Genomic DNA, 12577 nt, shown 5'->3' on the forward strand with positions numbered 1-12577 from the left:
CTTAAAAATGTATGGACGGTAGAGAAACTATTTCATATAATATACTTATTATACTTATTAAACACCATACTTTGCAGACATTACAACATGACAGTACAAAATTATGTATTTTGTTTTACTGTCAGATTCAACTCACAGAAACACAACAAATACAATGCACCATTTGTGTTAATGAAACTTTATTTCCATGTGTTATTTTATAGCAATATATCAAGTGCAAGATTTAGTTCAGCTTAATTGCCATTTACACACATATGCATGTCATAAACAGAAGTTGATGTCAAATATGAGGGACCACATTTCCACATAGAATATATGCAAAGTTATGAATGCAAAATAGCAATAATAATAAATTGTAAACTAAAAACTATACCCTGAATATTTGGAAAACAGATGCAAATAAAACAACAGTGTTAAGTGTGTAAGAGTGCGCACTTTAACACACCTAATAGTGATCAGCAATAAAGGTGCACACTGATTACAAGGTCTGGTACAAACCGTGATATTATTATTATTAAAAATAGCCACAGTAAAATAGGAAATATAATTTCATACTGCTTTGAGGTATTCTATAGATGTAGCATCCCTCATAAACACAACACACACACACACACACACACACACAGTTCAATTGCATATTAATTCTTAATCAAATGGGGTAAATTTACTATTAAGTCATTCATTAATTTTGAGATATGATTAAGAGACTCAGTTTTCGTTTCAGTATACCACATACATGGTATGACATTATGACCATCTAAACAAAAAAGAGAAAGTTCATTCAAAAAAGACAGAATGACATAAAATATAGCTTAAGATAGAAACAAAAATAAAATACAAATTAAAATGTTACAAACAGTGAGACATGAGGGAACACATTAAAAAAGGAAATAACACGGCCACATGCTCCTACGTTACATGTCCATAACAAAGATGCACATTGGCTCCGTGCACAAAACATGCTCTCTGTGTTGCTGTCATCACTTGTTAAATTGGAAAAAACACCACAAATCAGTTACTAAGGGTTGAATAGGGAGTTGAAAAAGAGGTTGAAGGCAGTTTCACATTTTAATAAGTTTGCTTTTGAAGCCTCAACAGTAAATGTTTATTTGATTTTTTTTTTTCGAGTTAAAGACAGTTGCATGAGATGAAATGACTGCAGATTTCCACTTAATCACAGTTAAATGTTTAGCTGCACAGTGCACATCTGAAAACTACAGCAAAATCAACTGGTTTCTATATAATACCTAATTAGTTTATCTGTAGCATTTTAACCTGACAAAAATCCAAAAGCAAAACATGTTAGTGCTGTCCGTGCAACAGTGTGTCTCAGTAGGATATCAACAAGCTCATCATAATAAGTGAACATACATGTTTCTGCTGAGTTTATATATGGAGTTTACATGACAACTTGTGACCTAGTATTAATTTCAGGTTGTGTTTTAAAAATAATTGTAATGACTTTCTGTTGTTTCTTCTCTAACATGCAGATACACAAACACACCCACTCCTCCTGTGTAAAACATAAATCAGAAGCCCAAATTTTATTATAATTTTTAAGGACAAATACTTGCAAGATAAATAAACTATTTACAGTACCATGTGAATCTAAACTGTGCTTTCTCTAGTACTTTCGTATTTCTCACATTCTTCTAAAATAAAATCCTAACAGGTCAGAAAATAGACAACAGTCTAACAGTCTTTTGACTAGTGTGTGTATTCTAACTTCTGTGTAATTGTTATTACCTCTCTTTTAAGCAGGTAAGCTGATTTAAAACATGCCCTGGAGGGAAAGTGCAGGGAGAGGGCAGCTCAAACACATATTCTTTCTCCCAAACCAGGACCTCTCTGCTCACTCAGCAGTTGCAATGCTCCGCTGGAGCTGAGTGGGCATACATCCTCATGGGCATGGTGGGAAACCCTATAGACCCAAGGGTTTTGGGCCTTGGGACACACCTTCTGCATGAAGCAACTCTTTACATAAAACATATAAAAAACCCATGTTTCATATTGTTCACGTCAGTGACCGAGACATCTGTCAAACTAAAGCAGCTTAAACATTGGTTTAGACAAATATCACAACAGAGAAGCCAAACAAGAATATTCAGATATACTTTGTTTTAAAGGATTTTGTATTAAAGGAATAAAGGATTTTCACTGATTTTGAACTTGCTTCTTTTGGTTATAGTTTGGGTAGTGCATGTAAATAAATGCTATTAAACTTCCCATTGACTTCCCTATATCAAAATATCTCTCTACTTTTAGCTGACAAATACCTCCAGATGACATCCTTTGGCCCATTGACACAAAATTCTGCAGACATTACTACGGTGTGGAGATTTGACCAGACAGCTGATTTTCACCTAGCAATGCAGGAGGTTTAGAGTTACAGAGAGCATTGCCATTTGAAGTGTTTGCACACTGTGCTATTAAATTTGATAGTCAACATCCTGTCATGTTGTGACACTTCCTCCTTGTTTTGGTGCTGAGCCTAAAAGGAACAAATTCCTGACCTAGCTGTTGACTACAGCTTGGAAAACTGTTGCATGTCCATGCTATAACATGCATATAACCATTTACAAAAGAAGAAAAGGTTTAATGTACAAAACAAATTTCCATTCTTGGACTATGCAATCTTAAAAAATAATAGATCAATGTCTTTTGCTTTGTCCCGTCAGGGGTTGCCACATGTTGATTTGGCATGTGTTTTTACAACGGATGCCCTTCCTGCCACAAACCCCCCATTTCACCCAGGGTTGGGACCGGCACCAGGGTGGCCCTTGGTGGTTGGGCTGGGGCCACACCAGGTGGGATGGGATTCGAGCCCGCTGACTTCTACATTCCAACCCAATGCTCTAGCACTGAGCCACCAGGCCCCTCCGCTATCAATAATAATAATAATAATACTACTTATAATAAAAAACAGGAAGAACCTGTTTCTAAAATATAGGAAAATCCCACAAGATGTGAAGTACATGCAGCACAAAGCAAACGTGGGGATGGGGGGTCACATTCATGCTTTGTGACGATGATAACAACAGATTTTACTGAAAAGTGACAAACTATTTTTTACTTCCCTTTAACAATTTTTCCCATTCACTCTGTGGATTCCACCTTCTGACCTTGCTGTGGTTGGGTCACGGCTTCCGTCTCACAGTATTTTGTGTGTGTGTGTGTGTGTGTGTGTAAGATGTAGAGAACCTGTGAGTTCAAAAGACATGAAAAAAGTTAAATTAACATGGTAAAGCAAAAGCACACATATTCACACAGTACAAAGAACCGCTTTGTTTTGTTGCGCAGCTTCTGCTTCAGAATGAAAACGGACTTGACACTGGTTCACGCTGCTGGACAAGAAAAAAGGGAAGATGTACTAAAGAAACATTAGAAGAAAAGCACAAGACAATCATTGTAAAAACAATCACTGCTTTGTAAAGAATATGAGTTTTTCTAACTACAATTCAACTGAGTTGTGATTTACTTAATAAAAGTGTAAAAAGAAATGAAGAAAATGTCTATTTGAAAAGTCCAGCTATTAAAACTCAATGAAAATTTAAAGTAAATGTTATTTGAGTTTCTTCATTGGTAAAACAATTATCATAATTTCATTTTCTATAAAGTCTATGTATTAGAATCAAAACGTCCCAATCCAATATAAGGAAGAAGCTGAACAGAAATCTATTAAATATGTGACACTGTTGAGGGAACTTGCTTTGGATAAATGTCTTAATTAATATATATGTGTGTGTGTGTGTGTGTGTGTGTGTGTGTGTGTGTGTGTGTGTGTGTGTGTGTGTGTGTGTGTGTGTGTCAGTGTGTATACTAACAGAAAATCCTCACTGCTGATTCATCGTCCTGTCCGTGACATGTGTCTTGTCCAATATTCAGGCTACATCCTAAATGTTCCGTCAGTAGACGTATAGGAATCAAAGCAAAGTGTTTCTAAAATTAAAGTTTTTGTAACAGCACATGTCTGGATTTATATAAAATAAAATAAAAAAAACATAAATTGCAGTATTTTAAGGATTCCTATCAAATATAGGGCCTACATCAGATAAGACATCACATAGACAGGGAAGTCATTATGATAGGGAAGTGATGAACATACTAAATAATTAATACATATAAAAACTGCGTTAGATACTAAGGCGTATGTATAAAGTGATTTGAAAACGTTCCCCTTTAAAAAATGCATTTACCGTACAATGAAACCAAACGTGCATAATTAGGCACATCGCTAACGTAATACCAGACAATCCAACGACTGCAGAGTAAGTGTAAACTGCTGTCTGAGGCTGGAGATGGTGTCTTTGCTGGTGAAAAGACAGCACTCCTTATTTCTGTATTTGCCTTTCTGACCTATGGCCTCACTCTCTTCATGATGCAGCACAAGTGGAGAGATGTTGATTAATATTTAAGTTCCTTCAAATGTGTGACTTCATATCAGTACAACTGAGCAGTCTGTGTGTGTGTGTGTGTGTTGAAGGCATGGGTCACACTTGTACACTTTGTGAGTCCAGACCTCGGTGTTAGAACAAAGCACTGAGCCTATCTAGCCAACAGCCGTGTGACATCTCAATCCCAACCACATGAACGACGTGCATATCCTCCACAAATGCTTTTTGGGGTAAGGGCTTCCCATTCATGTATGCACAGCAAGCCCAGACCGCAAAAAGATTCGTGACGGACAAGTGCTACAGTCCCGAAATCCACATTCAGTCCAGTCCACGACTCCTCGGGGTCTTCATTCTCCAGGTGTTTTAGATAAAAACCTTGTGCATGCTTCATCATCCTTCGAAGATAGGCTACTGGAAGTGAGAAGCAATGGACTGGCATTGCTTTGCAGCAACACGCAGCCTTGTTATTAAAAAGAGCGGCGATGAGGAGAGGCGGCATCTCATCGCCTTTACAGACTTTAACACGCAGCAGAGGGATGGCCGCGGTGTGATTGGACGGGACCACTCGTGATCTACCAATAGCAATGCGAAGCAAAAGAGCACCTAAGCAGGAGGCCAAAGCACCTGACAGTTTCATTATACCCCCCCCCCGGCATTCACTGTGGACACTAGTGCGACTTTATAGGCTACTGACCAACAGTTACTAACAGAAGAGAGTAGACGAGTAAACATCCTGATCAGATGTGCGGTTTCCAAATTCTGGATCTTTTTTATACTGAAAAACATTTGTTACAAACGCGCGCTGCCTCCGGTTTTTATAAGTAGTAAAGTTTGTTTTATTTGCAAAGGGTTAATTTGGCTCCAAACCACAAGCTGCCGAAGCAGGGGCCCCACCCTCGCTCCGTTTTCATTGGGCCATCCAGCATTTCGTTCGTGGTCGCGTCCCCCAGCCTGTCACGATTCCCCCCATCTGTCTCGAGCGCACCGGAGCCAGACGCCACTGACGCAGCACGCGCCTTACTCACTTTTAGCAGTCACGACTCGAGACTCGTCGCGAGCAAAAGGGAGAAAACCTGCAAACAAGGCTGAAATTGTGAAAGTGGCGGTCTGTCCGACGCGGGGAGCTGTTTGGGGCTCTGTGGCACTGGGTTTCGGCGTCAAAAATAGCCGAAATCCCAGTCGGTGGTAAAAGCTTTGCCACCGCGAATTACCAGCAAGAGCAAGCACAGAGCACAATGAGCTCTGGACGTGGTGCGTGCTGCATCAAACTTAGCAGAAATGCCCACAGTGGTGGTGAAAGACAAACCCAGTCCTTAAACACTTCAGCACCACAGCGAGAGGACAGCTCCCAACTCGCTCCAGAATCCTCTCCAACTCCTAAATAATCCAACAAGCTCAGGCCTTGGTAAGAAGAGCAATTATGGCAACAATAACTACAGTAAAGCCGAGAGACGACATCCACCCAGTTGAATTAGAACTAAGGGTAAATCCCTGGGAGCTGTAAAGACAAAAATCCTTTCCACCGTGATTCAAAGAACAGCAGAAAACCCCATAAAAATGATCATGACACGGCGTTTCTTTCCGCAGACATCCCGCCTCCGACCAAACAATAACATTTAGCGCGTTTTGCAGTGAATACAAAGCGCAGCTACACATAGAGCAAAGCCAAAGGAAGAAACAACCAGGAAGAAACAGGTGCAGCTGGAAAAACCTTGACTTAACTCACCGGTGTAGCAGCGGATCCTCCTTTAAAAGCCCCAAAAAGTACCACAAAAAATGAACCAAAAAACAGCTTGTTTCTCCATAAAATATGCTGTGGCTTTTCGCTTCTTCAAACTGTGCACCCACTGTACTCTTGAATGGTTCCTTTTATAGGAGTGATGCCCCTTATCTATTTCTGGATCACGATCCAACCCCGTTTCTATTTTTAGCTGGCGCGTGATGAAAAAACAGAAAAGCTCGCAGAGGTTCCTTGGAGGAATTTCGAGCGTGCGGCGTTTTAGAACTGGCGCGAGCTCCCCCCCCCCTTACCAGCATGGGAAATGCGCGTGCACGAAAGCATCTCCCTAAAAGTGCACGCCCGTTTTTTAACGGAGTCAGGAAGAGTGTGCAGGATTTAGCTTGTGTTAATTTGGAATTTTATGATTCGTGATGATTGCGCACAGACGCCCCCCATAGATTATTATATTAGAAAAATAAAAACAAATGTAGCCAACATGCACACAGAGACGTATAATTCTGCAGCTCTTTAGCACAGTTTATCTTCACTCTGCCTGTTTTATATTTTAAGGCAACAGAAATGGAAAAATAAAACAGACTTCCTCCTCCTGGGGGCTGCGTCAGTTACTAGGCATTGACGTCAGGTGGAGAATCTCCCACTTTGAAGGTAGAAGCAGGAGCCTCCGTTGACTGTGGCTAAAAACCAGTGAAAGTCCATGAAACATCATCTGAAAATGTAAAATCCCTGAGGATGGGCTCAAGAAGGCGCAGCCTCCTCCTCCACTACCCAACTGGAAAGAACCCCCCACCCCCCTTCACGTCTTTGGGAGCAAAAAGGCTTTGCCTGCCACACACAAATCAAATGGTGAGCATGGGCTCCAATGGTCATGAGGCAAAGCGACAACAAACGTCGGTTTCAAAGACGTTTATTTTCATCTTTTCCTGTCACTAAACCTTCACATGTGGCTAAAATGGCTCCAGGTTGGGTTTTTCTTCATCAAGTGGCCTGGAGGGTAATGATGCAGAGCTACACAAAGAGGTGGAAGGCTGGTTCCAGGCTGCTGCGGTCTCGGTCCTGCAGACTCCCCCCCTCACAGGGCAGAATGCTGAAACGCGTAGTAACGGAGCGGCGCTTGGCCGAGCGCTGATGCTATTTTTAACTCCCGTACTAAACACGGCTGGCGCTGCGGGTTTCTCTGCTCAAAGTAGCCCACTACTGTACGAGAGGCAAAACATAAACACAGGACAGCTTCCAGGCGGAAAATCTGCCTCTCTATATAGTGAAAAATAATCCTGACCAGATTATGGGATTTTTTCCCCCTCTTTATCAGCGTATCTCTTTAAGAATGAGACTCTGCCTCATTCATTAAAGCTTCAACCTGTAGGATTTTCATAGCATTACATCTTTTGTGTCCTTTTCTACTGAACGTAAAAGTAATGCACAATAGCATTATTAGAATGTAACATTTCTATTTAGTTTTTATGAATGTACAATTGCTTTGGCTTTTTAAAAAGAATCAAGCAGATTTAAAGCACATAGTATGTATAAATAGGCCCCACCTCAGATGAGTGATTATACCTGCTGAACAAAACTTTAGGTGGCCTTCGATGATAGGTTATGCTCCAATGTGGTCTGACTGAATGAATGTTGTTCTTTCAGACGAACTATAACAGTGAAAACATGTCGATGTTAATGACCACACAAGTGGGCTGCTCCGCTTGTTAGCGCAGTGTAAGTGTTCAAAAGAGACTCTTTTTAATTGAAAATCAAATGTGTCTTTGGTTTCAATTAGGGGGGATGCTGGCTCAGTGGTAGAGTGAATGCAGAGGGCTGTGGGTTTGAATCACACCCCACGAGGTGTGGCCCTGCCCAGCCACCGGGGCCACTTTGGGAGGGTTGCAGCAGGAAGGGCATCCGGCATAAAAAATCATGCCAAGGGAGACTTGAGGTGTGGACTAATTTTACATGACTGGAGGTGTAATTTAATTTAAAATATATTTTTTTGTTTAGTCTACCTGAACAACTTAACTTTTAAACCAGGCTTTTTGAATCCAGACTTTGTTTAGACTAGAACCTTTTCAAATAAAAGACACTATTCTCTTCTCAAGCAAGAATTTCATTAAATGTCTTATTTTAGTCCTTTCTTTTGTTTGACAGTATATCATAATCAGGGTTATCCATGCAGTGCTGCAAAAGGGTGGACGTGTTTATTTTACTTTCTTCTGACTCACTTTGCTTTTATTTTTAGCAAATGGATTGCGGTTTGTATAGAGTTTAGTGTTTAGCATTATCCTTGTTTGGTATTTGACCTGTTATTATTTTAGTTCAAAGTGAGACTTGGCAAACCAGTAACACGGTTCTGTGTTATACCAGGTTGCAACAGGAAACAGTGCAGATTCAGTGCTAAAAATTATTCACTACACTTTTGCATATAGTCCTAGTTTTTATTTATTTTTAATATTTTTTAAATTTAATAACATCAAAAAGAAAAACTAACAGGTCTAGTCTCCTCCTCTTGGACACCACTACCAGAGAATCTGGTTCTACACCCATGATGCAGCTAGAGCACTTGATGATCCGGAGGGCATCTGTTACTCTCAGACTGCTGCCCCAAAGAAGAGAGCACTGGCCACCATGAAATGGTGGAACAGCTGCAGCATACTGCAGATGCGAGTAACTGGAACTTTCCTGTACAGAGTCTCTGTATTTCTCCCATGGTCCAGCCTTTTGTCAAGGTGGACTTGTAGTCCCCAAGCACCTTCACATCAGTCCCTCAATGTTGAAAGGGGATTAAGATGTCTTTCCACTCCAGACATTGACCATCAAATGTTGAGCAGGAGGTCTTTCTGTCCATCACATCTCTACTCAGCCTTCAGTTTTCTGCTGATGTAGCCCACAGTATCAAATTCAGATCAGAGAACTTCTTTGGGTGGCAGAACTGTGTACCAAAAGTCTGAGGTGCACAGGATAATTAACAACAGCACCAGAATCATCCATTAAAAAGCGAGGCGAGGTGCAATGGTGCTGATAATGACTTACAGCTCTGCAGTCTGCCATACTGTGGCTGACCAGTCAAATAGTCATTTTTCTTAGATATATGTGCACTAACCTGCATATCCATAAACTTGATATGACTGAAGAAATCAAAGAAGTTCATCCTCACAGTGCTTCTTGAGTCATTCAGGTGGAAATACACCCGGTTGAACTAGAATGTAATATGCCTGCATGCCTATGTGTGGCCTAGGAAACAAAAAGGGATTACGACACGTCTCTTCATTGTCGTTATGATGGAGGGAGGTCGCCACCACTATGGTGGTCTGTAGCCATTTTGTGCAGGGTTGTATGTCTTTTTAGGAAAGGGGAGCAGACATGAACCTGTCTAAACCCTCTTGAAAATGAGGCTGAAACGGAAGATGTGCTGAAGGACCACACAGAGTTGAATGGTGCAGCCTTTGAGCACCCTCAGATCAATACTTTCTAAACTAGCTGCTTTGCCTGTGTGCAGTCCACTCAGCTCCCTTCCACCTTCTCAGTCGTGATAGTCAGCGCATGGGAGGATGGGGGTTGTGGAGTGGTGTCAGGGGCGCAGTGATTGAAAATTTTAGGGGGACAGGTACTAAAGACCAATCACTGTACTGTAACCAATCCTAGGATTGTCAGTTTCATTCCCCAGCACCTCCTGTCTTAGTGTCTTTGAGAAAGACACTGAAACCCAACTTAGTTGATCCCAGTGAGTTTGTGTGTGTGTGATTGTAAATGAGAAGCAAAAAGATTTTTGTACCATTAAGGTAAAAAAACACTCTACTAGTGCAGACTATTTACCAAATGTATGGAACCAACAGCCCCTATTTTGGTCGCCCCCCCAACACTAGATCTTTGATTTTTTTTTTTTTTATAACTAGTGATGGTTATCATGCCACTCCACACACTTCCTGTCCAGCTTCTCCTTGTGCTCCTCATCCCCCAAGGTTATAATTTCACCCATCTTTCTTAACAGGATGCAGAAGAGTGGATATAATGGTATTATTTTGGAGCTGTCCATGGTCCTGAACAGCCAGACTTGTTTTATGACAGAGTTTTAATTGTCAGACTAAAGTCAGATGTGTGGTGCCTTATTAGAACTTCAGTTATTATATGACTGAAAGAAATTTGTCAACTTTTTTGATGTTTTTAAAAAAAAATATAACTAATGGAATAACTTATTCAAACTGTGATTTGCTGCTTTTCTTTTTGCTTTATGGTAGTATTGAAATTACCTTAGAGGTGTGGACTGTTTGTTGGACAAAACTAAACTACCAATTTTAAATGCTAATTGTATTAAGGGTTTTTCCCTTGTTTTTTGGATTTATTTTTAATTACTAGGAAAAAAGAAATCAGCAGGTGACCTGATAATGAACAGTGATTCATGCCCAGCTTTTTTAGCCAGCCCACCTTAACAATCAACTATAGAACGAAACAAATTCAGGCTAGAGGAAAAGTAAGATTAGAGGATGAGTAATACTAAATATGTATATACTACATATACTATGATAAATATGTTTACACCTAAAATATCAAAATACTTTACCTTGCATATTTCATATGCTGGAAAAACAAGCTGCCAGATTACATGTTAGTAACCCTTCTCTTTTACACTGTTTTATTATTGGTTACTTTACAATGCTCTTTTGTGATTACAAAAATATATATAGATACAACAATGTTTAACAGTCTACACCATAAAGGAAAAACAGCCTCATTCAAATAAACTTTCTTTGTGTGTTTAAATCTTGATCCTCTCTTACATCACTGTCTTTAAAATAGTCTTCTTTCATGTGCATGTAGGAAAGTCTGCTGCATGATATTATATAATATCATGCAGCAACATCCATTCAGTGTTACTATATTCAGCAGCAGTGAGCCAAATATATCTACATACTGTGAGGTGCAATACCAAATTTCAATATGGAAATATAAAGTTTAGAATAAGAGCATCAAAGCATTGCCAATTGTTCCAGTGTTCTGCAACCCCAAATTACTTTTCATCATCTGTTTAGCAGTAGGTTTGGTATGCACACAAATAGAAAGATGCACATTTGAATGTATTGTTACAAAAGTGCACGAATAAAATAGCACTGTCGAGACTGTAATCACTGTTAGTAGAGTGCAGCACAAAAATTGGTATTTTTAAAAACAAGTCAATTTCTAACATGCAACTGATAAATATATTGTCAGATTAGAGTCAAATTGTTATACACCAGAATGGACTTACTGTACCAGTATTATGTAATTAAACTATGATAGTAAAATACAACTACAGTAAGTTCAAATGAAGGTTTATAAGGCTAGTTTATCTGGGTGGTCCTCTTGATTTAACACAGACAAGCCAACTTTACTACAATTATACATTATACGAATCATGCATGAACGTTTAGATTAAATAAGTGCAATATTCATATGTATAGGCTTTGCAGGTTTGTTTAGCTAATGCAGTAATAAAATTAGCTGTCTCAGCTGCAGCAGACTTTACAAAGGACTCTCGGCAAGTATACTATCACTCTGAAAACACTGAATGAGTACAGAGCATCACACACACCCATTCAATGCAGAGTCTCTGTGGTGTGCCAACTCACATGCCTATTACATAACAAGGCTCCTACTCCCATGCCTAATGCCCCTGACAAATCCATACACGCTTTGCTGCACATGAGCTATTTATATACTGCACCCAAGACAGGGTTGGTCAAAAATACCACTCTAGTCAATTATTCATTGAGAAACATTCCAAAACAGAGCTAGGAGTGGATTCGGCTGCACAGGAATAGACCAAGGGCCTAACAATAAATAACCTCCATTAGCAATGAATTGGAAGAAGGGCGGTAGCTGCAAATTTGCCCTTTCATCTTATACTTGTATATATACACGTCTGTTCAGACAATTCAGTTCCTCTGCAACCATCTTGTTGCTTTACAGGATTCTAAATATAGTATGCTGCACTCTGGTTGTGCTGTTTTTAGATCTTGCATTTAAAAGTGAGGGAAAAAAAAGCTGCAAAATGTGCAGTTTCACACAGATACTATGGATGCAAGTTTTGTGTCAATAGATGCACTGTTAAACCTTTTTTTCTATGATGCTTGGTGTATTCTCTGCACCACTGTAGACAGATTTTAAATGCCAGGTTTTCATTTGTGTCTAACATGTTTATTTACAAGTAAATTGCAGCATAAAGTTAACAAATTATCAGGTTATGAATACCAAACTCTGCAGCTTTTGAAGTTTATAATATTAAAAACAAAAAACATAAACCTGAAGTTTAAAAAAAAAAAAAAAAAAAAAAAGGTGCTTGTTGTGTCTAAGAAAAGAACCGCAAAAAAATTACAAGATTATTTCAGCCTTTTCTGACTGAATAGTCAGAGATGTAATTAAAAGATATTTCTTCTATGTTAGATATGCATATGTTAAAAAAAAAAAATATATAGCTATA

General features: G+C 39.4%; 1 long non-coding RNA gene across 1 annotated transcript; it reads right to left on the minus strand.

Moving 5' to 3' along the window:
• Window positions 1-150: 150 nt before the first annotated feature.
• LOC137117164 (uncharacterized) lies at window positions 151-6449 on the minus strand. Its single transcript, XR_010913592.1, has 2 exons — window positions 6121-6449; window positions 151-3893 (listed from the first exon to the last, which is right to left on the minus strand). It is a non-coding gene; the product is annotated as an uncharacterized lncRNA (long non-coding RNA).
• Window positions 6450-12577: the final 6128 nt, after the last annotated feature.

Source organism: Channa argus, chromosome 2 (assembly GCF_033026475.1).
Source record: "Channa argus isolate prfri chromosome 2, Channa argus male v1.0, whole genome shotgun sequence".
In the NCBI taxonomy this organism is placed as follows: domain Eukaryota; kingdom Metazoa; phylum Chordata; class Actinopteri; order Anabantiformes; family Channidae; genus Channa; species Channa argus.